The 23,292-nt window shown below is 40.4% G+C and overlaps 1 protein-coding gene across 8 annotated transcripts in view; it reads right to left on the reverse strand.

The window, feature by feature from the left end:
* The window catches only part of STYK1 (serine/threonine/tyrosine kinase 1), a 41,332-nt gene extending 24,233 nt beyond the window's left edge, over positions 1 to 17,099 (reverse strand). For 2 of the 8 annotated variants that reach the window (XR_004991375.2, XM_036457851.2), the window contains exons 1-2: positions 3,275 to 3,565; positions 2,142 to 3,056 (exon numbers count right to left, since the gene is read on the reverse strand). The gene's annotated coding sequence lies outside the window, so the exon portion shown is untranslated. Of the gene's footprint in view, positions 1 to 2,141; positions 3,066 to 3,274; positions 3,566 to 6,976; positions 7,586 to 15,356; positions 15,389 to 15,625; positions 15,793 to 17,082 lie in introns of those variants that run through there. The other 6 variants (XM_036457849.2, XM_036457848.2, XM_045587750.1 and 3 more) reach the window with 6 other exon arrangements.
* Between the last annotated feature and the right edge of the window lie 6,193 nt (positions 17,100 to 23,292).

Consider the following 23,292-nt stretch of genomic DNA (forward strand, 5'->3'; position numbering starts at 1 on the left):
ATATATCTTAAATTAGACATTCTCCCTCTGATTATTTTCTATTCATAGGATTACTAATTGATAGCAATTTTTCCAGCCCAGAATAATGGATGCCAAGAAGAAGAGAAGTCAAAAAGCTTCTCTACAGCAAAAGAAACCATCCTTAGAACGCAAAGGGAAGCCAGGTGTGGAAAAACATATTTGTCAATGATACACCTGATAAGGGTTTGATTTCAAATATATATAAAGAACTCATACAACTCAACAAGAAGATAAACAATCCAATTTAAAAAAATGGACACTTCTCCAAAGAGGACATATAGATAGACAATAGACATATGAAAAAATGCTCAACACCTGCCAGAATGACTAATAAATCAACAAATAACAAGGCCTGGTGAGGATATGAAGAAAAGGAAACCCTAATGCCCTGCTGTTGGGAATGCAGACTGGTGCAGCCACAGTGGGGGGAAAGCAGTATAGAGTTTCCTCAAAAATTAAAAATGTAACTGTCCTTTGAGTCAGTGATTCCACTTCTGTGAATATTTCCTAAGAATCCCAAATACCAATCAGAAAGAATATAGGCACCCATATATTCATAGCAGCATTACTTACAATATCTAAGATATGGAAGGAGCCCAAGCACTCTTCAATAGATGAGTGAATAAAAAAAAGCTGTGGTAGCCAACATTAGCAAATCAACCAACGACAAGTGTTGGCGAGGTTGCAGAGAAAAAGGAACCCTCATGCCCTGTTGGTGGGAATGCAGACTGGTGCAACCACTGTGGAGAACAGAATGGAGTTTCCTCAAAAAACTGAAAATGGAACTCCCACTTGACCCAGTAATCCCACTCCTAGGATTATATCCCAAGAAACTAGAAACACCAATCAGAAAGGATATATGCACCCCTAAGTTCATAGTAGCACAATCAACAATAGCTAGAATCTGGAAACAGCCTAGGTGCACGTCAGCAGATGATTGGATCCAAAAACTATGGTACATCTACACAATGGAATACTATGCTGCCATAAAAAAGGAGGAATTCTCATCATTTGTAGCAACCTGGATAGAATTGGAGAACATCATGCTGAATGAAATAAGCCAATCAATGAAAGAGAAACACCACATGACCTCACTTATTTATGGATAATAAAGAACATTATAAACTGATGAACCAAAAGATAGATATAGAGACAGTAAAGCAACAAGCAGACTGTCAAATTACAGCGGGGAGGGGAGGGAGATTTGGGGGAGATAATAGATCAACTGAAGGACTTGTATACATGCATATAAGTACAACCAATGGACATAAAACTCTGGGGAGGGAGGGTATGTATGGGAGGGAGGAAAGGGGGCAAAAAAATCAATAAAATATATTAAATAAATAAATAAATAAATAAATAAATAAATAAAGCTGTTGTACATTTATGCTGTGGAATACTAAGCAGATGCAAAAATGAAGGATCTCTTTGAGACTTCATGGATAGACCTGGAGAGTATTATGCTAAGTGAAATAAGCCAGTCAGAGAAAGACAACTATCACATGATCTCACTCATATGTGGAATCTAAAGAACAAAATAAACTGATGAACAAAATAGGACCAGAGAAATAGAAGCATGGAACTGACAGATCTCAGAGGGAAGGTGGGAGAGGTGGCGGAAGGAGATTAACCAAAGAACTTATAGATGTGTATGCATAGCCATGGGCACGTACAGTAGTGAGCTGAAGGCCTGGGGTGAGGTGGGAGCCACACAGAGGGGAGCAAAGGGGAGGAAATGGGGGACATCTGTAATACTCTCAACAATAAAAATAAATTAAAAAAAAAAAAGAAGAGGGAATCCCAGCCAGTGTGGCTCAATGGTTGAGTGTCGACCTATGAACCAGGAGGTCATGGTTTGATTCCCACTCAGGACACATGCCCCGGTTGTGGGATCGATCCTCAAGTGTGGGGCATGCAGGAGGCAGCTGACCAATGATTCTCTCTCCTCACTGATGTTTCTGTCTCTCTCTCTCTCTCTCCCTTCCTCTCTGGAATCAATAAAAATATATTTTTTAAAAAGAAGAGGGAAAAGTCAAGAACACACAAAGAGCACCACTCCCCACCCCCCCACCCCAAAACACAGATTTGCCTCTGACCCATCTGTGTCTCCTTCCTCCTACCTGAGGAACTCGCCAGAAGACACCTGCGTGTGCCGCTCTCCTGCTCTCCTGGCTTCTTTCAGGCACCTTGCTCCTACTGTTGTCAGTCACATTGTATTTCCAGGGATCAGCCTCCCTCTGCTCGGCTTTTCCTTCTAAAAGGAGGATTTCTGGTACATTAACACTTTTTTGATATTTCCCCTCTTAAGTAAAGAGACCAATTTTGTTCTCTGGCCTCTACTCCAGCCTGTTCTAGTAAACTGCCCTCCGTAGAGAGGAGGCCCCAGCTGAGGAGGACGGAAGACAGTCTGGAAATGATTTCAGAAAAACACACACATACACACACTCACACACACACACTCACAGGCACGAGTTCCACAGTGTGTGCGCACAGTTTCTCCTTCTCTGATGAATGCATCGCAGACCCAGGCGAGCGGAGGCACAAATGGCCAGGGGATTTCACAATCAGGAAATCCACTCAGCTGCTGTTTAACTCGGTCCAGTGTCAAACAGGGTGTGCCCCTGCCAAGATTCCAAGCGTGAAATGAGATCCCAGGTAAACAAAAACAAATACCTGGCAAGATAAGAAAGACCCTTCTAGGAACACTTCACCAGCTCATTCTGCACAGCCAAGGGTGAACAGCAGATGCCCCCTCAGGAGCCATTGTGCCTGCTTCAGAGCTGGGCACCTCTGGGCGCTGACCTGGTGCTTTGATAACCGAGTTGGAGGTTCTGAGTTCTAGTTCTAGTTTGGTAAGTAATTCATTGAATGTCTGGAGGCATATCACCTGACCTTTGCTGTTCCTTCCCTTCCTAGTTCAAGGACCAGGGCACACCTGAGGGCACTGAAGAAGCATGGAGAGCGGCAGGAAGTGAATCACACCGGAACAGGGAAGGTCAAGCAACCAGGCTCCTCAACCAGTTATTCCACCTTGCCTCTCTCAAATTCTTTCTTTTCTTTTTTTTTTTTTTTAAATATATTTTATTGATTTTTCACAGAGAGGAAGAGAGATTGAGAGTTAGAAACATTGATCAGCTGCCTCCTGCATGCCCTCTACTGGGGATGTGCTTGCAACCAATATATGTGCCCTTGCCTGGAATTGAACCCAGGACCCTTCAGTCCTCAGGCTGACACTCTATCCACTGAGCCAAACTGGTTTCGGCTCAAATTCTTCATCTTCCTACCCATGTCATGGCAGCCCCAGAATCTCGCAAGGTTTTGTTCCTATTCCTACTCTGCCTATACTTTCCTAAGGGGTGCTGGTAAGAGAAGGAGCTTTGGAGTTGGGCTTCTGTTTGAAAGCTGAGTGCTGCCAGTCATCATGACTGTGTAGGAGGAATTCTAACTGTCTGAGCCTCTGCAACGTGCAGACAAGAATATCTACCATCCAAGCTCTGGAAAGTGTAGCTTCGTGGTTAGAGTGTTGTCCAAAGGGTTGCAGGTTTGACTCACATTTGTTATGGGTTTGCTCCCTGCCCTTGATTGGGGTGCCTCTGGGAGGCAGCCCGTCAATGTGTCTCTGACATTTCTGTTTCTCTTCCCCTCTCCTTTCCACTCTCTCTGGAAAGCAATATCAAGATCCTCATGTGAGGATTACCACCCAAGACTGTTAAAAGTATTGACATGAAAAAGTCCAAACCTGCCCTAACCAGTTTGATTCCGTGGATAGAGTGTTGCCCTGCAGATTCAAGAGTCCCGAGTTTGATTCTGGTCAAGGGCACGTATCTTGGTTGCTGACACATACCCAGTAGGGGGTGTGCAGGAGGCAGCTGATGGATGTTTCTCTCTCATCGATGTTTCTAACTTTCTACCCCTCTCCCTTTCTCTCTGTAAAAAAAAAAAAAAAAAAAAAAAATATATATATATATATATATAGATATATATAGATATAGATATAGATATAGATATAGATATAGATATAGATATATATTTTTTTAATTCCAAACCTGTAGAGCATTGTTAAGAGTTTATATGGGTCAAACTGACACATTCCAGGAAGCAAGACCTAAAATGCTCCAGGAAAGAACAGTTTTGCCATTTCTTTTATGCATTTGAAATTAAGGAAGAGGGAAAAAGCAAAGCAGGGGTTGGATTACAAAATAGTTAAGGTTATGTGTTCTCCCGAGGGTGGTTTATTTTAAAAGTGTGTGAACCTAGATACACTAAAACAATGAACAGGGCTTGATTAAGGCAAAGATAAACCTTGTACTAAAAAGTTTTACCTGGAGCATACCTACTCATAATGTCCTTCCCAGTTAGTAATTTATAATCAGATCACACTGTGAGGTTACTTTTTGTAGAACGCTCCCCCCCCCTTTTTTTTAATCTACAAAAGTTATATAGGATAATTCATGTAAAGTACCTAACACAGTGCCAGGCCCATTACAATCAATATGCACCAGTCTTTCCCACTCTCCCTCCCTTCTTCACTTGTATCCATACTGAGAGGTAGTCATATAGCTGTACCAGTCAGGAATGGTTGAATTAAGTCTTAATTATTTCGGGAGAGAAACCAAGATGGCAGCATAGGTAACTGCCTAACTGCAGCCTCACACAACAATTTCAAAAAATACAACTAAAATATAAAGTGGACATTATCCAGAACTACAGGAAAGTCGACTGACTGGAAATTCTACAACTAGAAGGAAAGAGAAAACCAGAAGGAAAATCAGAGGAGCTGTAAAAGCCTAAGGTACGGAGACACCATGCACTAGGGGAGAGGACTGAGCCGGAGAGGATGGGCGGCTGAGTGCTTGGCTGGCGTTCCCTTGTGGGAAGGAGATAAAAGCTCCTGACTGTGCTGAACCCCAGTTCCGACAGCACTGAACCCCAGTTCTGAGCGAGACCCTGGGGACCCAGACACATAAAGAGGGAATCTGGGCTATAAGGCGGAAGCTCAGGGGAGCGGCGAAAGGCAGAGCCCCCGAGTCGCGCACATTTCGTACAGAGGACAGATTGTTGATTGAGCCGCTGGATTGCCCTAACGGGAAGGAGACATAAGCTCCGGACTGTGCTGAACCCCACTTCCAACTGCACTGAACCCTAGTTGCAGGCTCATTGGGGGAGAGACTAGACTGTCTGGTAGTGAGCAAAACTCTAGGGCACCTTTCTCTCAGAGGTGCTTGCAGCGAGTACCAAACGACACTGAGGGACACTGAGACTCAGGAACCTCATAGGTTGGAGCTAACCGGAAGCCAAGGCTATAGGCTCCACCCTGAAACTCCATCCCATCCAAGCTGAACACAGAGGTTCTTGCAGTTTTCCAAGTCTAGTCAAATAAGGCTGTCTCCTGGCATAGATACATCTGATCCTGCCACCCTACCAACTCAGGGAAGCAGCGAAAATGCCAAGCCAAGGAAAGAGATCACAAACGAAAGAAATGGAGGACAAAAAGCGACTGGATATAGAGTTCAAAACCACGCTCATAAGGTTTTTCAAGAATCTCCTAGAAAAGGCCGATAAAATAAACAAGACCTATGAAGATATGAAAAGGGATCAACTAAAAATAAAGAATACATTCTCTGAAATAAAAAATATTATACAGAGTCCTAAAAACAGAATGGAAGATTGCAAGAATCAAGTCAAAGATTTGGAACACAAAGAGCCAGAGGACATTCCTCCACAGAAGCAAGAAGACAAGAGAATCCAGAAATTTGAATATAGTGTAAGAAACCTCTGGGACAACTTCAAGCGAACAAACATCAGAATTATGGGGGTCCCAGAAGAAGAGAGAGAGCAAGATACTGAAAACATACTGGAAGAAATAGTGACAGAAAGCTTCCCCCACCTGGTGAAGGAATTAGACTTACAAGTCCAGGAAGCCCAAAGAACCCCAAACAAAAGGAATCCAAAGAGGACTACACCAAGACACATCATAATTAAAATTCCAAGAGCAAAAGACAAAAAGAGAATATTAAAAGCAGGTAGTTACCTATAAAGGAGCACCCATAAGACTGTCAGCTGATTTCTCAACAGAAACCATGCAGGCCAGACGGGAATGGCAAGAAATATTCAAGGTGGTGAATAGCAAGAACCTACAGCCAAAAATACTCTACCCAGCAAAGCTATCACTCAGAATCGAAGGTCAGATAAAGAGCTTCACTAATAAAAAAAAGCTAAAGGAGTTCATCACCGTCAAACCAGAATTATATGAATTGCTGAAGGGGGTCCTTTAGGAAGAGGAAGAAAATAAAGATAAAAATTATGAATATGTACCTATCAACAAGTGAATCTAAAAACCAAGGGAATTAAAAGACCTGATGAATAATATTAACTGGTGAATATAATAGAATCAGAGGTTCAGAAGGGGAGCGGACTGACAATTCTCAGGGAAAAGGGGAGAGGGGGATGCAGGAAGAGACTGAACAAAAACTGTGCACCTATGGATGAGGACAATGGGGGATAGGGAAAGGACAGAGAGTGGGGTGGGAACCTGGTGGAGGGGGGAAAAATGAGGAACTTTTGTAATAATATGAACAATAAAGATTTATTTTTTTTTTTAAGTCTTAATTATTTCATAATAAGGAAATGGGAAGGTAGAAAGGCTGGAAGGTAGAACAGGAATTCTGTTCTAATAAGAATTCATTTGTGTACCATAATCACTTTTCAGACCAAGGGCTCCAACGTAGTGTTTGAAAGCAGAGACATCCAAGAAGAAAATTGGCTGAGGGTGACAAAGAAGACAGAAGGTAGTGGAAGAAATCTTCCCAAAGACAAAGTGATCAGAATTAATGGTGAGGAAGAAGCACTAAATCAAGACTGATGGCTTCTTAGAAGGCTCTGTTGTCCTAAAGTCAAGGTGAAGACCTGGAGTTAAGTTCTTCCTGTTGCTTGATAAAGGCATTATCCTTCCTACATGGGAAAGAGTCAAGTTGAAACTTCCAAGAACAAAGTTAATGTATCATTTCCAGGAAGCTGTGGTAGAGAAAACACAGGGACTGGTGTCAGAGATGTAGGATGAATGTGTCTTAACCTTGTAAAGCCTTAGTTTCCTAATTTTTACAACTAAGATAATCATGTTCACTTACCTGAAAAAGGAATCTGTTGAGAATTAATAAGAAAATAAACATGTACTTTAATGGTAAGAGTTACATATTCCTGGTCTAGCAAGAATTCATTAGTGTGCCATAATTATTTTTCATACCAAGGGTTTCAACTTAGTGTTTCTGAGTATTACATTGTACTGGAGGTTCTCTAACTTTAACTATGACTGCCCCATCACAGTGGTCTCCAGGGGATGTGCCTTTCCTGCAAATCATGGCATAAATGTGGGTAAAATCCCTTTCTTCTTAAAATAGGTGTAATGCAATGAAACTGCCAATGGACTAGCTAAATATTGAGAGAATAGTTAGAAAACAAATTCAATGAGCTAAAAGTGCAGAACCAGTGTGGATGTTCATGGATGTGGATGTGGGTGTGTGAGTTGTGTTAGTGTGTATTTTCTTAAGCAGAAATTTGCAATACTATTATAGCTGGCTTCTTATCTTCATACTAGAGGCCTGATGCTCAAAGATTCATGCAAGAATGGGACTTCCTTCCCCTGGCTGCTGGCATCACCTTTGCTCTGGCCTGGAGCTGCCTTTCCACCTTCCCACGCTGCCCAGAGGCTTGGAACAGCTGGCCCGGTGCAGAATGGCTGTGTTGCACCCCCTGGCTGTTTGGTGCCTATGTATGCAAATTAATCTGCCATCTTTGTTGAGTTTATTTGCATACCCACTCATGATTGGCTGGGGGCATTACGAATGTATGGTCAATTTACATCTTTTTCTTTTATTAGTGTAGATCACATGTGTCAAACACAAGGCCCGCGGGCCAAATCCATCCCGCCAGGCCTTGCAATGTGGCCCGCACCACGCTGTCATCACTGCACTCCGCTGCGTTTCCATCATAATGACAGTTTATGACTGTTCAGTAAACCATTCGGCCCGCAATTTAGGCTGGATTTTAGATTTTGGCCCCTTCTCTGATTGAGTTCGACACCCCTAGTGTAGATAATCACACTGCAGCCCAACAGCTGCCAACCTCAGCCATCTGCCTTAGCTCCTACTTCTCTGCTCCGAATTTATACATATAAAATGCTATTTTCAGACATTTTTTTTAAAGGTCTTTTTATATCTTCCACAATAAAGACCAAAGGGCATATTTCTAGGATCCAGTTCACTTTCATTTTTATTACAAGTTTCAGAAGCTTAGCCCAGTTCATTTCTGAAACCCAGTATACCCAGGTCTGCTACTAGTTAGCTATGTACTATTGAGCAAATTAAGCTCTCCTAAACCTCAGTTTTCTTATCTGTTAAACTAGGTTTACAATATTATCTCATGAAGAGTCAGTGTAAAAAGTAAATGATATTTAAACACAATAGCTACTGTATAGTAATTATTTCTGTAAGTATAGGAATAAAAATATTCTGTAATAATTATTATTATCCCTTTTCTAATTATGACATCTTCAAATGACCTCTCCTTGTTTTTTTTTTTTTTTTGATAAGAACTTCATCCTATGCAGCAGAAATGTCATGACATAATACCATAATTAGGATACTCGTAAGTCTACATATCACACAGGAATAGGTAATTATTTCCTGAGATCTAAGATTAATGCATCCTTATAGTAAATCTTATCTGGGCTTCTACTATAATTTTCTCTTCTTCCTCTGTAAAGTATCTGCTTCTTTCAAATCTTAAATTTTCAACTATCCTGTTCTTTTTTTATAAATTACTTTAGAGTTTTTGAATTTAAATGCATCCTTTAGATTGATTTATGATCAAAAAATGGAACTGAATGAAAAAAAAGTGGTGGTTGGGGATGGGAGTTCTATGGAAAGTAACCTCACAGGGTGATCTGATCCTAAACCCCTAACTAGGCAGGTAATGGTGCCCCATGCACATAACTTCTTTAGTAAGAAAGTTTATCTTTGCCTTAAGAAAGTTTATCTTTGCCTTGTTCATTGTTTCTATGCATCTGAGTTAATACACTATAACCACACTCAAGAAAGAACATAGTCTTGTTAACTATCCTATAAACTAATCCCCAATTTATTTTCCTCTACATCCATGTAATTTCAAATACCAGGTTTATCATTTATTATATTGCAGATTTTTTTCAATAGATGGAATTACACATATATTGATATATATGTGATTTAATATGTATTTTGTTGTATTGATAGCAAGCTTTAAAACTTCATATGTCAAATTTTCTGAATGTGTTAACATCATAGATATTTTTATGCTTAAAAATGTCTAATTATGTACCAAAAAATGGGGGGGGGGGCATTTAAAGGAAGTTTTAATTCATTACTTTATTTTGAAGAAAAGTGCTGCTGAAAGTTATCGTATACTTAGGGAAGCTTATGGTAAACATGGTCCATCTCAAGATATTTGTGAATGCTGGTTTAAATGCTTTAAAGGTGGTGATTTCAATGTGAAAGACAAAGAACATCCATTTCCTTTCCTTTAAAATATTTCCCATTGCTTGTAAACGATCAGAAATTGTTTAATCTTTTTGCAAGTTGTTTTTGAGTTGGACATGCATCTTCATCCAATAATACTTTAAACTGAACAAAAAAATTATATTAAATGCTGTTCTCCACCCCTTGCTCTGGTTTCCTCCTCTGTATGTATCCCCTAACATATTTTTAAACCTTTTTTGCCAGTGCCCTGCTAAGAAGGTATTGTACCCTCAATCCACATTATTTCTCTCTTCTTTTCCACTCACCCAGTCTCTTTCCATGAGACAGATAGGGCAGAGTTCAGACAATAAATCAAATGGAGCGTTAAGCTCCACCCCTACTCTGCTCCTCCTTAACTGACATTTATGCCCAGCACTGCTTCCTTGATACTGCATTTTGCTTCCCACTATGGCTTAGTACATTTTATGGCATACAGTTAAAGTGACAAACATTTATATAACACTCGCCATGTGTTAGGCACTGTTCTAAGCACTTTACATATAAAGAAACTGGGTCAAAGAGAAGTAACTTGCTCCAGATCCCAGAGCTAGTAAGCAGGGATTTGGATCTTCAACCAGGTCCTATGGCTATAGAATCTGCTTCCCAGGTAGATTCTCATAAACTTTTTTTTTTTTTTAAGAGCTGTTTCAGCAGCCACACACTTTTTTAAAAAATATATATTTTATTGATTTTGTACAGAGAGGAAGGGAGACAGAGAGTTAGAAACATCAATGACAGAGAGTTATCGATCAGCTGCCTCTTGCACACCCCCCACTGGGGATATGCAAGGTACATGCCCTTGACCGAAATCGAACCTGGGACCCTTCAGTCCCTAGGCCGACGCTCTATCCATTGAGCCAAACCGGTCTCGGCAACTTTTTTTTTTTTTTTTAATTAGAATTATCTTTAACTTTGCTTTAGGTTTTTATTTATTGAGATATGATTCATGTACCATAAAATTTACCCTTTTAAAATGTACGATTTGGTGATTTTAGTATATTCACAAAGTTTTGTAAGCAGCATTCCTAATTTTAGAATATTTTCATCAGTCCCAAAAAAGGAACTACCGGTAGTACCAACAGCAATCACTTTCCCAATGCCCAATCTCTGGTGATCACTAATTTGTTTTCTATCCTTATGGATTTGCCTATTTTGGACATTTCCTATAAATTGAATCACACAATTTGTGGCCTTTTGTATGTAGCTTCTTTCACATTCACCTGGTTTCAAGATTCGTCTATTGTGTTAATAATGATTCTCTAGAGAAACCCAACCAATAGGATATGTGTCATGAGGAGATTTATTAGAGGGATTGGCTCATGAGGTTCTGGAGGCCAAGACATCCCACTATCTGCCAAACCAAGAAAACAAGTGGCATAATTCAGTCCAAGGTTGAAGGTCTGAGAACCAGGGATCACTATTTAAATCCTAAAGTCAGAAGGTCAGAGAAACAGGGGCTCCAATGTTAGAGGGCAATAAAGATCGACATCATGGCTGACCAGCAGGGCTCAGTGGTTGAATGTCAACCTATGAACCAGGAGGTCACAGTTCAATTCCCAGTCAGGGCATATACCCAGGTTGCAGGCTTGATCCCCAGTGTGGGGAATGCAGGAGGCAACCCATCAATAAGTTTCTCTCATCATTGATGTTTCTTTCTCTCTCTCCCCCTCTCCATTCCTTTCTGAAGTGTCTCTCTCTCTCTCTCTCTCTCTCTCTCTCTCTCTCTCTCTATATATATATATATATATATATATATATATATATATATATATATATGATGAACATCACAGGTTGCCTTTTTGTACTATTCAAGTCTTCAATTTTTTATAATAGCTTCCCTAACTGATGTGAAATGGGTATCTAAATGTCTATTTAAATCCTTTACCCATTTTTAAATTGGGCTATTTGTCTATTATTGTTGAGCTGTAAGTGTTCTTTATATATTCTGAATACTATCGAAACCGGTTTGGCTCAATGGATAGAACATCGGACTGCGGACTGAAAGGTCCCGGGTTTGATTCCAGTCAAGGGCATGTACCTTGGTTGCAGGCACATCCCCAGTAGGGGGTGTGCAAGAGACAGCTGATCGATGATTCTCTCTCATCGATGTTTCTAACTCTCTATCCCTTTCTCTTCCTCTCTGTAAAAAAATCAATAAAATATATTTTAAAAAGAAAACATACTAAACCATTATGCAATATTTTTGTCTGTTTGTTTTTTGTGGGGGGTTTTGAGTGTGTGTGTGTGTGTGTGTGTGTGTGTGTGAGTGTGCGTTTTACTTTTGATAGTATCCTTTGAAGCACAATAATTTCTAATTTTGATAAAGTCCAATTTATCTATTTTGGGGAGGGTTGCTTGTGCTTATAGTGTCATAGCTAAGGAACTTGCTTAATTTAAACCATGAAGATTTATACCTATGTTTTTCAAAGAAATTTATAGATGTAGGTCTTGATCAATTTTGAGTTAATTTCTGCATATGGTGTGAGGCAGGGATTCACCATCATTCTTTTGCATGTGGATATCCAGTTGTTTTTATCACAGTTTGTTAAAAGACACTTCTTCTCCTAATGAATTGTGTTGACACCTTGTCAAAAATCAAACAGCCATAGGCATACGGGTTTATTTCAGGACTCTCAATTCTGTTCTGTTGGTCCATATGTGTATCCTTATGCCAACAGCACAGCCTTAATTACTGAGCTTTATAGTAAGTTTAAAAATCACTCAATATGAGTTTTCCAACTTTGTTCTTTTTTTGAAGACTGTTTTGGATATTCCAAGTCTCTTCTGTTCCCTATGTGAATGTTATAATCAGCCTGACCTTTTTCAGAAAAAAAAAAAAATCCACCTGGAATTTTGGCAATTATATATGTTATATATAAATTCTGGGAGTACTGCCATCTTACCAATATTGTCTTCCTACATAATAACACAGGTTGTCTTCCCAGTTATTTAGATTTTCTTTAATTTCTTTCTATGATACTTTGCAGTTTCCGGTGGACAAGTCTCATTTGCTGTTGATGATAACATTTACAGTTCCAGGACCTTTAAAGATTAAACAAGAGTTGGTGTGCGATTTGGTGATACCACAGACTTTCCTGTCCCTGAGAAAATCAGTTCTAGATCAGTTAGACAGTATATGCCTCCTAAAGACTGGCCAGACATGTCTTATCTAGCACCAGGGCATCATATAAGGCCACCACTGACCCTTTCACACCTGATTAAGTATGCAAAGCCCCACATTTTGTATCTCTAACCATCAGACCTAGTTTGTTTTCTTTGATAGCCTTGGTCTGCATTTCTCAGGTTGCCATGAAATGGTGGAATTAGAGAGAATATCCAAACTGTCACTTTTCTATCAATTTAAATGCTTCTACATATATAACCTACAGAGATCACTGCTCCATGGGTACCCAAAATATGTTTGGTTGAGGTTTAAATAAAAGCTATAAATGTGAAAACCCCAATATCATTTTTTTTTATTGATTTTTTCAGAGAGGAAGGGAGAGAGATAGAGAGCTAGAAACATCGATGAGAGAGAAACATCGACCAGCTGCCTACCGGGGATGTGCCCGCAACCAACGTACATGCCCCTGACCGGAATCGAACCTGGGACCTTTCAGTACGCAGACCAACGCTCTACCACTGAGCCAAACCGGTTTTGGCCCAATATCATATTTGAACCCCATAATTCAGATATGAAGATATGGGGATTTCCAGCTAGCACAGAGAGATCTATGTGTTCAGCACAGGGTTCATTGAACTTCTTTTTATGAGTGATTTATCTCACACCTGATCTGCATATCTATGAACTCACAATCAGTGGTCTTGCTGATATTATAAAATTTTTATTGCTACTTAGTTTGTAGATAACCCAAGCTCATACTTCCATTTTTTAAGTCAGAGTGTCTCTGTTTCTCAATCAATGTTAACTCAGTGAATTAAAAAATCAATTTTAATACCAGCTCAAGAAGAGTAGACTTAGAAAGATAAAATTGGTGATGGTAAAGAGGAGATGGTTTATAGATCATTATAAAATCACATTTGGTTTATCTACCATATTTTCTGGCGTATAAGACGACCCCCTAATTTTACAGTTAAAACATAGGTTTAGGCCTATATTCGCTGTATAAGACTACCCCCCACTTCAAAGAAAAGACTTACTTTGCCATCAAGATCTGCAGGTAATTTTTGTGCAATTTTGGTCTTTTGCCCCCGATTTTCGTTGACTTTTTTTCATTTCAAAAGTCGTCTTATATGCCGGAAAATACGGTACATTTCTTTTTTTTTTTTTCTTAATTCCACAAAACTGAATTAGCTTTCAAAGCTATCTTTGAATTCATAATAGAAAGCTGTTTCAGAATAACTGATGGCTGCTTTAACAACCTCATCTTGCATGTGAAACTACGATCTAAGTGAAAAGGTGACTGGCCCTGGGTCAGGAAAATAAATCAGAGATCTAATCGGATGTGGGACCTCCTGATTATGAATCCATTCATCTTAAGAGTAGAACGTGCGTGAGGACATGAAAGTGAAACTGAGGACACTTGGTATTATGGAAACTGCTTGGGCTCCAAGAAGACATGCAAAGACAGCAAGTTCAACTTCATGTCAAAAAGCCATTTTTTAGAGGAGCCACTATGGGAGCTGGAAATGCCAATTAATCCTGATCCCAAAAGCAGGAAGACTTCATGGCAGAACCCATGGGGGGGAAGCCAGTGGGGAGCCTGGCCCTCATTGGTGAAGTCCTGGGCAAGAAGCTGGAGGAAAAGGGCTTTGACAAGGCTTATGTAGGCATCGGCCTTCCTTGAAACAAGCCAAGCCTGTGACTTCTACTCTTCAGATAAGCAAGTCCTTCCCTCTCGCTGGCCAGAGGCAGCACTAATTTGGAGCTTGGTGGAAGGGGCATCAGTGAACACCGAGATAAGAATCAGCAGGAGCTTTCCTGTCTGGCCCCGCCAGTCCCATCTGCCTTAAAAGGGACTCTGAAGAAGTTGGTTCTAATGACACACACCAGTAGGCATGGTTTCAACATACATTTGGTTCTCATAGCTGATTATTATCAGGAAAAATAAAGGTGTGTAGGATCATTTTCTCTGAACTCCAAATTATCATCTTGGGCAAATATTTTTCATCATTCAGTTGCAGGCATATCAATGTAATACATATTATATCTCCTGGAGTCACTCAACATAATATCCTCTATTCACCTAATAACATAGTATATCTGGTTAAATCACTCAACAACTGATTATAAGACAAAAACTGATAATTTTGAAGCTTTTTTCAGAAAGCTACCTGGCTTAAATTCTGAGTATTATATGTGTGTTATTGAGATTTTCCTGTAGCCACAATGATGTACCTTTAGAATCACATTTTCCCCCCTTCACCTTTTGCATCTGCTACAATTTGTTCTTAGTAGAATTCTCACACAACCTAAAGTTGTATATAATACATACGATAATTTTCATTTAGATCAATGTTCTAGAAATAGCAATAGCACCATATTTCTATGTATTTTGTTACCAGACAACTGTAAGAGCCACTGTTAAATATATAAAGATGGGCCTGTTTACTGTGGCTGAGGCTATGTTAACTGCTGTAGAATGAAATATTAAAATGGGTTTCCTTTTCATTTATAATTCTTGCCAGTAATTTAGTCCACAAAAGTATGAAAATATAGGACTGAAAAATGCAATCACATCCTAGCTGATTTGGCTCAGTGGATAGAGCATCAGCTTGCTGATCCGAAGGGTCCCAGGTTCAATTCCAGTCAAGGGCACATACCTCAGTTGCAGGCTCCTCTCTGGCCCCAGGTCCTGGTCAGCACTCCTGGTCAGCACTATACATAGCAAGCAAAATATTGACTCCTCAGAGTGAAAACAGAACAGTAAACCCAACAAAGAAAACCTAGTTACTGACAGCTCAGCGTGGCGGGCAGATATGGCCCCCAGAGATGTCTATGTCCAAATCTTCAGAACTGTGAATCCGTTGGTTTTCAATAGTGTTAAACTAGCACCAGGACATTAAGATTACAGATGGATTAAAGAACTGACCTTAAAATAGGAAGGTTATCCTGGGTTCTCCATTGAGTCCAATGTCCCCACAAGGATCCTGAAATGTGGGAGAAGGAAGAAGTATTGTCAGCATAGGGATGTGAGAAAGACTTGATGCTGCTTGAAGATGGAGGAAGGGGGTCATGAACCAAGGAATGCAGGCAGCTTCTAGAAACTGGAAAAGGCGAGCAAATAGGTTCTCCCCTCAAGCCAACAGAAGAAACACAGACCTGCCTATGTATGCCAGAACCGTAAGACAAAATCTGTGTTGTTGGAAGCCATCAAGTTTGTGGTAATTTGTTAATGCAAGAACAGGAAAATAACTCGCTGAGGTTAGAGCAAAACAGAGCTGCAAAGCTGCCTGTAGGAGTTTGGAGCACATGCTTGCAGGAGCTGGTTGGGAAGAGTTGCAAAAGGTGGGAAAACCAAGTTTCTGCAGAAGAAACCTGAAATAGATGTGACGCTCAACTAACTTTCAGCATGTGGGTAATTAGAGAACTAGGCATTGTTATGGGTTAAAATGTGCTGACCCAAAATTCATATGTTGGAAGTCCTAGCTTCTAGTACCTCCAAATTCATGCACTGGGAGGGGGGAGGGGATAGGGGGAGGGATTTCCCTCAGCCTGGCCTGCACCCTCTCACAATCTGGACCCCTCCAGTAGGGTCCCTAGGCCTGAGATCAGGGCCTGTTGGGCCTTTCCTTCCCCTGACTGCAGGCACAATGCCCGTTTCCAGTTGCAGTTTGAGATCGGTGTGCTACAGGTTACAGCAGCATTTATCTCCACAACCACTGATGGCTCTCACTAAGTAGAGGAAAGTAAGCCTGGGCTAAAATATAGGAGAAGCTCTGATGGGGAGAAGATTCGCAGCAGAAAGAGGCCACAAACTCAAATTAAAGGGGAAGAAAGGAGACAACATGCGGCCGAGGTTGAAAGACTGATGATGAAAAAGGAAAGAGAAAGAAAAAGACAGAGGAAGAAAAAACAGAAATTCAGTCAACAGGGTACAGCCTGCCACACTGTGCAGGCATTATCTCACTCACAGTGATCATCACAATGACCCTACTTTACAGATGAGAAAGCTGAAGCTGAGCATGGCTATATAGCCCTGTGACAGTAATTCCTGTGCCTGCTTCTCTCTACCTCCCCTCTCCGACTGCTCCTCCCCAGGAATGCACCCAAGCCCCTTACCCCTGGGCTTTCGGGCTGCTGCTTGCCAAAATCGCTAAGGCAAGTTCAGTCTCTCGTCATAAAAACATTGAAAGCAAAACCCCAGAAGATATGCTTGTTCCAAAGAAACACAGATTCATTCACCTCGTGATTATTGTTTGTTCACATGCAACGCAGCCGCTCACAACCATCCCACTCTGGCCTCCTCCCCCTTTTTCTTTCCTAATCATGCCAATGTCCACCCCTACCCGCCCTCACCCTGGTACCCTTCAAACCTCTGTTCTCTACCGTGTCCTTCCTCCGATCACTCTGGTTTCAGATGAACTGGCCCAGTCAGAAAGAAAGCAAGAGAAGGAAAAAATAAATAAATAAATAAAAATGACCGGTATGGGTAGGGCAAGGTGTGCCAGCCTCAAGGAAATGCTTTTCGCTCCCTCCTCCCCCAAGGGGAGTGGCTGCCAGCCAAGGATGGGGTTGGAACGGGCTCCCCCACCAGGGCAGTCTGTGGGCACTGCGGTTTCTGGGGCTCACCACACACCAGCCCGCGGGCAGCCTCTGCTGGCGCTGTGAAAGCTGGCCTGGGTGCTGGCCTCCACACTCATTTCCTTCCCGAGTGACTGAGGGGTAGGAGGTCGGGTAGAAAGCAAGAGTCAGTCCAGGTGAAACTGCTGAACCCTGATAAAGCGCAACAGTGCCACCTCAGGTCCGACCCCAGCGCAGCTGAAAATGGTCAGGATCTGCCATTCAGCTTGATGATGAGTCCCGTCCCGGGGACAATCGCAACCGAGTTTCTGCTGGGTGTACCAAATAGTTGGACCACTGCTATGGCAGGAGGGAATGGATGAGGGATAAGTGGAAATAATAAAATAAATAAAATAAAATAAAATAAAATAAAATAAAATAAAATAAAATAAAATAAAATAAAATAAAATAAAATAAAATAAAATAAAACAAAACAAAATAAAATAAAATAATAAAATAAAATAAACCCCAGAATTATGTAACTAATCATTAACACGTGCTTTTGAAATACTCTCCGGACCAGGGGTGCAGAGGTGAGCAAGGTAGTTAGGTTACCTGCCCACATAGAAGTTACAATCACAGGAAACACTAAAAAAGAACAAGAGGGGGAAAGAGAAGAAGAGGGAGATGAGAAGAGAGGAGAGGAGAAGAGAGAAGAAGAGGGGAGGGGAGGGGACTGAAGGGCCCCGGGTTCGATTCCTGTCAAGGGCATGTACCTTGGTTACAAGCATATCCCCAGTAGGGGGTGTGCAAGAGGCAGCTCGTTGATGACTCTCTCTCACTGATGTTTCTAACTCTCTATCTCTCTCCCTTCCTCTCTGTACAAAAATCAATAAAATATATTAAAAAAAAAAACTCTCATCTTTAAAAAAGTTAGGTATTAACCCATAAAACAAGTTCAGTTTAAGAAGTACAGGATTGAGCACTGATAGCATACCAAGCAGAAAGGGGCAGCCACTAGAAGAGAAAGTTAGGGTACACCGTAATGAGGAGTATGTAGAGACTCAGGTTCTTCAGTTCTCTAGTCTTCTCTATCAAAATGTTTATTTCGTTTAGAGCTCTTTTAAAACGGGATGCATGGTTCTAAATGTCATTGAATTGTACATTTAAAATGGTTGTTGGTTAATTTTCTGTTATATTATTGATACATAAGTTTTACCTCAATTTTTTTGAATGGTGAGGTCTCATCAGTCAATTGTTCTTCCCATCATTTATGTCATAACTGATTAATAAAAGCCAGATGAAGTGGTAGGACCTCTAAATTATGTGATCTCCCACTCTACTTCCTCAAGCACTAATCTTGAGGGCAGAGATTGTGGCTTACTCATTTTTGTAATTGCATATTGCTAGATAGCCATTCTGATACACAAAATATTCAAAAATCTTGATATTATCAAGGAGCCATCATAATGATAGAAGTTATGACCTCTAGGACATAAGAACTTTTTTAAAAATATGCATATTTAACCAAAAGGGAAAGGCAAAATTTTACTCCCTAAATTTTATTGAGCACTTCAAACAAATGATGAATTTTTACATTTCTGAGATAGAGAAAACCCTGGAAATAGCAAGACACAGAAAACAACTAAGTACGTACTAAATACAGAGCTAGTTCAACAGAAGATATAAACAGGAGGCCCCACACATTACACTAATGAATACGGTGGTTAGAAATCTGTTGCTTCTCTTTTCTCTCTAAGTGTTCATTTCCCTATAATTTCAATAATTATCTCTGTCTCAAATTTCTAGCCCCCTGACTCATTTTCAGCAATGTTTCAGTTCCACCATCCCTGACAGGTAGTTATTTCTGCATATACCCAGTTTCAGGTTCAATCCTTGGTTAAGTGCATAAGGAGAGCAACCAATAGATGTTTTTCTCTCACATTGATTATGTCTCTCTGTCTCTCTCTCTCTCTCACACACACACACACATACACACTCTCTGAAAATCAATGGAAAGAATATCCTCAGATGAGGATTTAAAAAAAAAAACTAAATAAGCCATAATAATCCTGAATCAAATCTCTGACCTTTTTGGCTAAATTATTGAAGTATGGTCAATTACGAGTTAATTTTTTAAAAGTCTACCTACTTCGTTGATAATGGTAAAAAAAAAAATAATAATAATAAATAAAAGCAGGGCTTTAATCTATGCCATTAAATAATTCTCTCAAGATTGATACTAATTAATACTCTTAGTATGATTTTCAGAAAAGTTATTTATCTCCCTAAGGGGCTATAAGCGTCAAGCTGAGTATATCCACTTAACTGCACATTAGAAAGCTCTGAAATGTTGCATCAACACTTACTACTTTTTCAGCCCATTCTATCCCATCAAATGGCATTAAGTATAGTCCTTCTACCTTTTATTTTTATTTTTTTTGTTTGTTAATTTTCACCCAAGGATATTTTTTCATTGATTTTTAGAGTGGAAGGGAAGGGAAGAGACACCGAGACACATACCTGTGAGACAGATCGACTAGTTGCCTCCAGCATGAGTCCAGACCAGGACAGGGGATCAAGCCTGGATCCGAGGCACGTGCCCTTGACTGGAATCAAACCTGGGACCCTTCAGTCTTCAGGCTGATGTCCCATCGAATAAGCCTAGGGAAGACCTTCTTTTAAATTTCTATCATCCCTCTTTTCTATCAATATTATCTCGAGTTCACTCCCTTTTCTTGGCTGAATTTTGGTAATAGGCTTTTTGTGTGTGTGTGTGTGTGTGTGTGTGTGTGTAGTTATTGGGTCGGCAAGTAAGTAATTGCGGATTTTTTAAAGAAAATCAAAGACAATTTTTTCATGGAACTAAATAACTTTATTCTGTAATGTATTGCCCATTTTGATCAATGACCTTTTGCCATCTTTCAGGCAGCATCATAATCCCACGTTCAAAAAACTTCTGGTTTTTATTAGCAAAAAACTGAATCAGGTACGATTTGACATCATCATCATTATTGAAATTTTTACCATTCAAGGAGTTTTGTAAAGATCGAAACAAAAAGTAATCAGATGGTGCAAGGTCAGGACTATATGGTGGATGTGGCAAAACATCCCAACCAAGGTCCATTAATTTTTGCCGAGTGACCAAAGATGTGTGTGGCCTTGCATTGTCATGATGGAATACAACACCTTTTCGATTTGTCAATTCGGGCCGCTTTTCTTCAACTGCATTGTTTAATTTCGTTAGTTGTTCAATGTAGACATCAGAATTGATCGTTCGGTTGGGTGGTAAGAGTTCAAAGTAGACAATTCCTTTGTAATCCCACCAAACTGATAACAAAACCTTCTTTTGATGAATATCAGCTTTTGATGTTGTTTGAGTTGGTTCACCTGGCCTGCTCCACGATCTTTTCCGCTTGATATTGTTGTAAACAACCCATTTTTCATCGCCAGTTATCAGTCGTTTTAAAAATGGATCATTTTCATTATGTTTCTTTAGCAAATCGCAGCTGCTAATGCGTTGCGTTAACTGTGATTCTTTCAGTTCGTGAGGAACCCATGTATCGAGTTTTTGAACATAGCCAAGTTGTTTTAAGTGATTTTCAATGCATGTATATGATACATGAAGCTTCTCTGCAATCTCACGTGTTGTACTGTGACAGTCTGAATTGATTATTGCTTTGATTAGGGCGTCATCAACTTCAACTGGACAACCAGAGCGTTTTTCATCTTTGAGTGAAAAATCACCAGAAAGAAATTTGGCAAACCAATTTTGACACTGCCGTTCTTTTAAGGCTTCGTCACCATAAACAGCACATAACTTTTTATGAGCTTGCGATGCGTTTTTCCCTTTGTGGAAATAAAAAAGCAAAATATGACGAAAATGTTCCTTTTGATTTTCCATTTTTCAACGAACGCCAAACGAAAACTACAAAACAGATCAAAAAAATTTTTTTACTGATTAACAGCTGAATAGCCAACTATCAAATAACAAAATGTGTTTTACATTTGTACTACATCTGCAAACCTAAAAATTCAACTGAAGCCATGTGTGAAACCAGCAATTACTTAGTTGCCGACCCAATATTTTTGAATTAGGGTGACATTGGTTAATAAAATTATGATTTTCAGGGATACATTCTATAATACATCATCTGTATGTTGTATTATATGTTCACCACCTGAAGTCCAGTTTCTTTCTACCACCATTTACTCTTTTTTTTAAATGTAATTTTATTGATTTTTTACAGAGAGGAAGAGAGAATAGTTAGAAACATTGATGAGAAACATTGACCAGCTGCCTCCTGCACACTCCCTACTGGGGATCAGGTATTCCCCTATTCCCCTTTCCCTCTGGTAATCACCAATGGGTTTATATATTTATAATTACTATTATCATTATTAATCCCCATCACCTTTTTCACCCTGTGCTTCTCCCCTCTCCTGATAGTTGTCCTTCTGTTCTCTGTATCTCTATTTTGTTAATTTTGGTCATTAGATTGCACATATAATCGAAATCACATGGTTTCTGCCTCTCTCTGACTGGCTTATTTCACTTAGCATAATACTCTTCAGGTCCAAGCTGTTGCAAAAGGTAAGATTTCCTTCTTTTTTTATAGCCAAGTAGTACTCCATTGTGTAAATGTACCACAAGGTTTTTATCCACTCACCTACTGAGGGGCACTTGGGCTGCTTCCAAAACTTGGCTGTTATAAATAACACTGCAATAACCATACGGGTGAATGTATTCTTCCAAAATAGTGTTTTGTGTTTCTTAGGACATATTCCCAGAAGTGGAATTACTGGGTCATAGGCATTTTTAATTTTTAATATTTTGAGATAACTCCATGCTACTTTCCACAGTGGCTGCAAGAATCTGCATTCCCACCAACAGTGCGTAAGAGTTCCTTCCCTTTTCTCCAATCTTTGAAATGCTTGTTGATTTGTTGGTGACAGCCATCCTGACAGGTGTGAGGTGATCTCATTGTGGCTTTAATGTGCATTTCTCTGATGATTATAATGGTGAGCATCTTTTAGCATGTATATGGGCCATCTGTATGTCCTCTTTGGAGAACAGGCTTCCAAATGGCTTCCATTCCTGTCTTAGCTTTCATATTGCTGACATAGTGATCTCTCCAATAAGTAAATCTTACCATGTAAAGACTTTTAAAATCCTGAAATAATTGCAGAAGGAAATCAAGCTAGTTTACCAGATAAAACCCCAGGAAAAGACAAAGTTGATGAAGTCTTACCCTTGACACTGACAAGATCAACTTATTTCAGAGATTTATATCAGCACCTATTTCCTTTCCTGATTTTCCTATTAAACAAGACATTTATACCGTAACCAGGGCTTAGTGCACAAAATCGTGCACCTTGAAAGGAACTGTAGGCCATGAGGCTGTGGTGGGCACAGGGGCAGGTCTCTGTCCATCCTCTGCGCCCCTGCCTGCCCCTCCCACTGCAGCCTGCTCCCCTGCTCTGACAGAGCAGAGCAATTGGGGCTGGCACCAGCAGTGGCAGGGATGAGGGGTCTGCACCTTCAGCAGGTGCAAGTGGCAGCGATCACTCCTCAGGGGCTATCAGGGCAGCCAGCCACCACTTGTACCTGCTCACAGCACCGTGCCAAGCAATCAGGACAGCAGTGGGTGCCAACAGTGGCTCCGGCACTAGCTGTGAGTGGGGTTGGTGCAGGCAGCAGTTTTGAGAACTGCTTAGCAGGGTCGCCTAAGACCATCGGAAACCACAGATGTTTACATTACAATTCATATGAAGTAGCAAAGAAAACAATTTTATGGTTGGGGGGTCACCACAACATGAGGAACTGTATTAAAGGGCCGTGGCATTAGGAAGGTTGAGAACCACTGATCTAAAGGAAGCCCTTTAGCCAAAACCGGTTTGGCTCAGTGGACAGAGCATCGGTCTGCGGACTGAAAGGTCTCAGGTTCGATTCCGGTCAAGGGCATGTACATTGGGTGCAGGCACATCCTCAGTAGGGGGTGTGCAAGAGGCAGCTGGTCGATGATTCTCTCTCAT

This window comes from Pipistrellus kuhlii, unplaced genomic scaffold (genome assembly GCF_014108245.1).
Source record: "Pipistrellus kuhlii isolate mPipKuh1 unplaced genomic scaffold, mPipKuh1.p scaffold_m20_p_3, whole genome shotgun sequence".
Taxonomy (NCBI): domain Eukaryota; kingdom Metazoa; phylum Chordata; class Mammalia; order Chiroptera; family Vespertilionidae; genus Pipistrellus; species Pipistrellus kuhlii.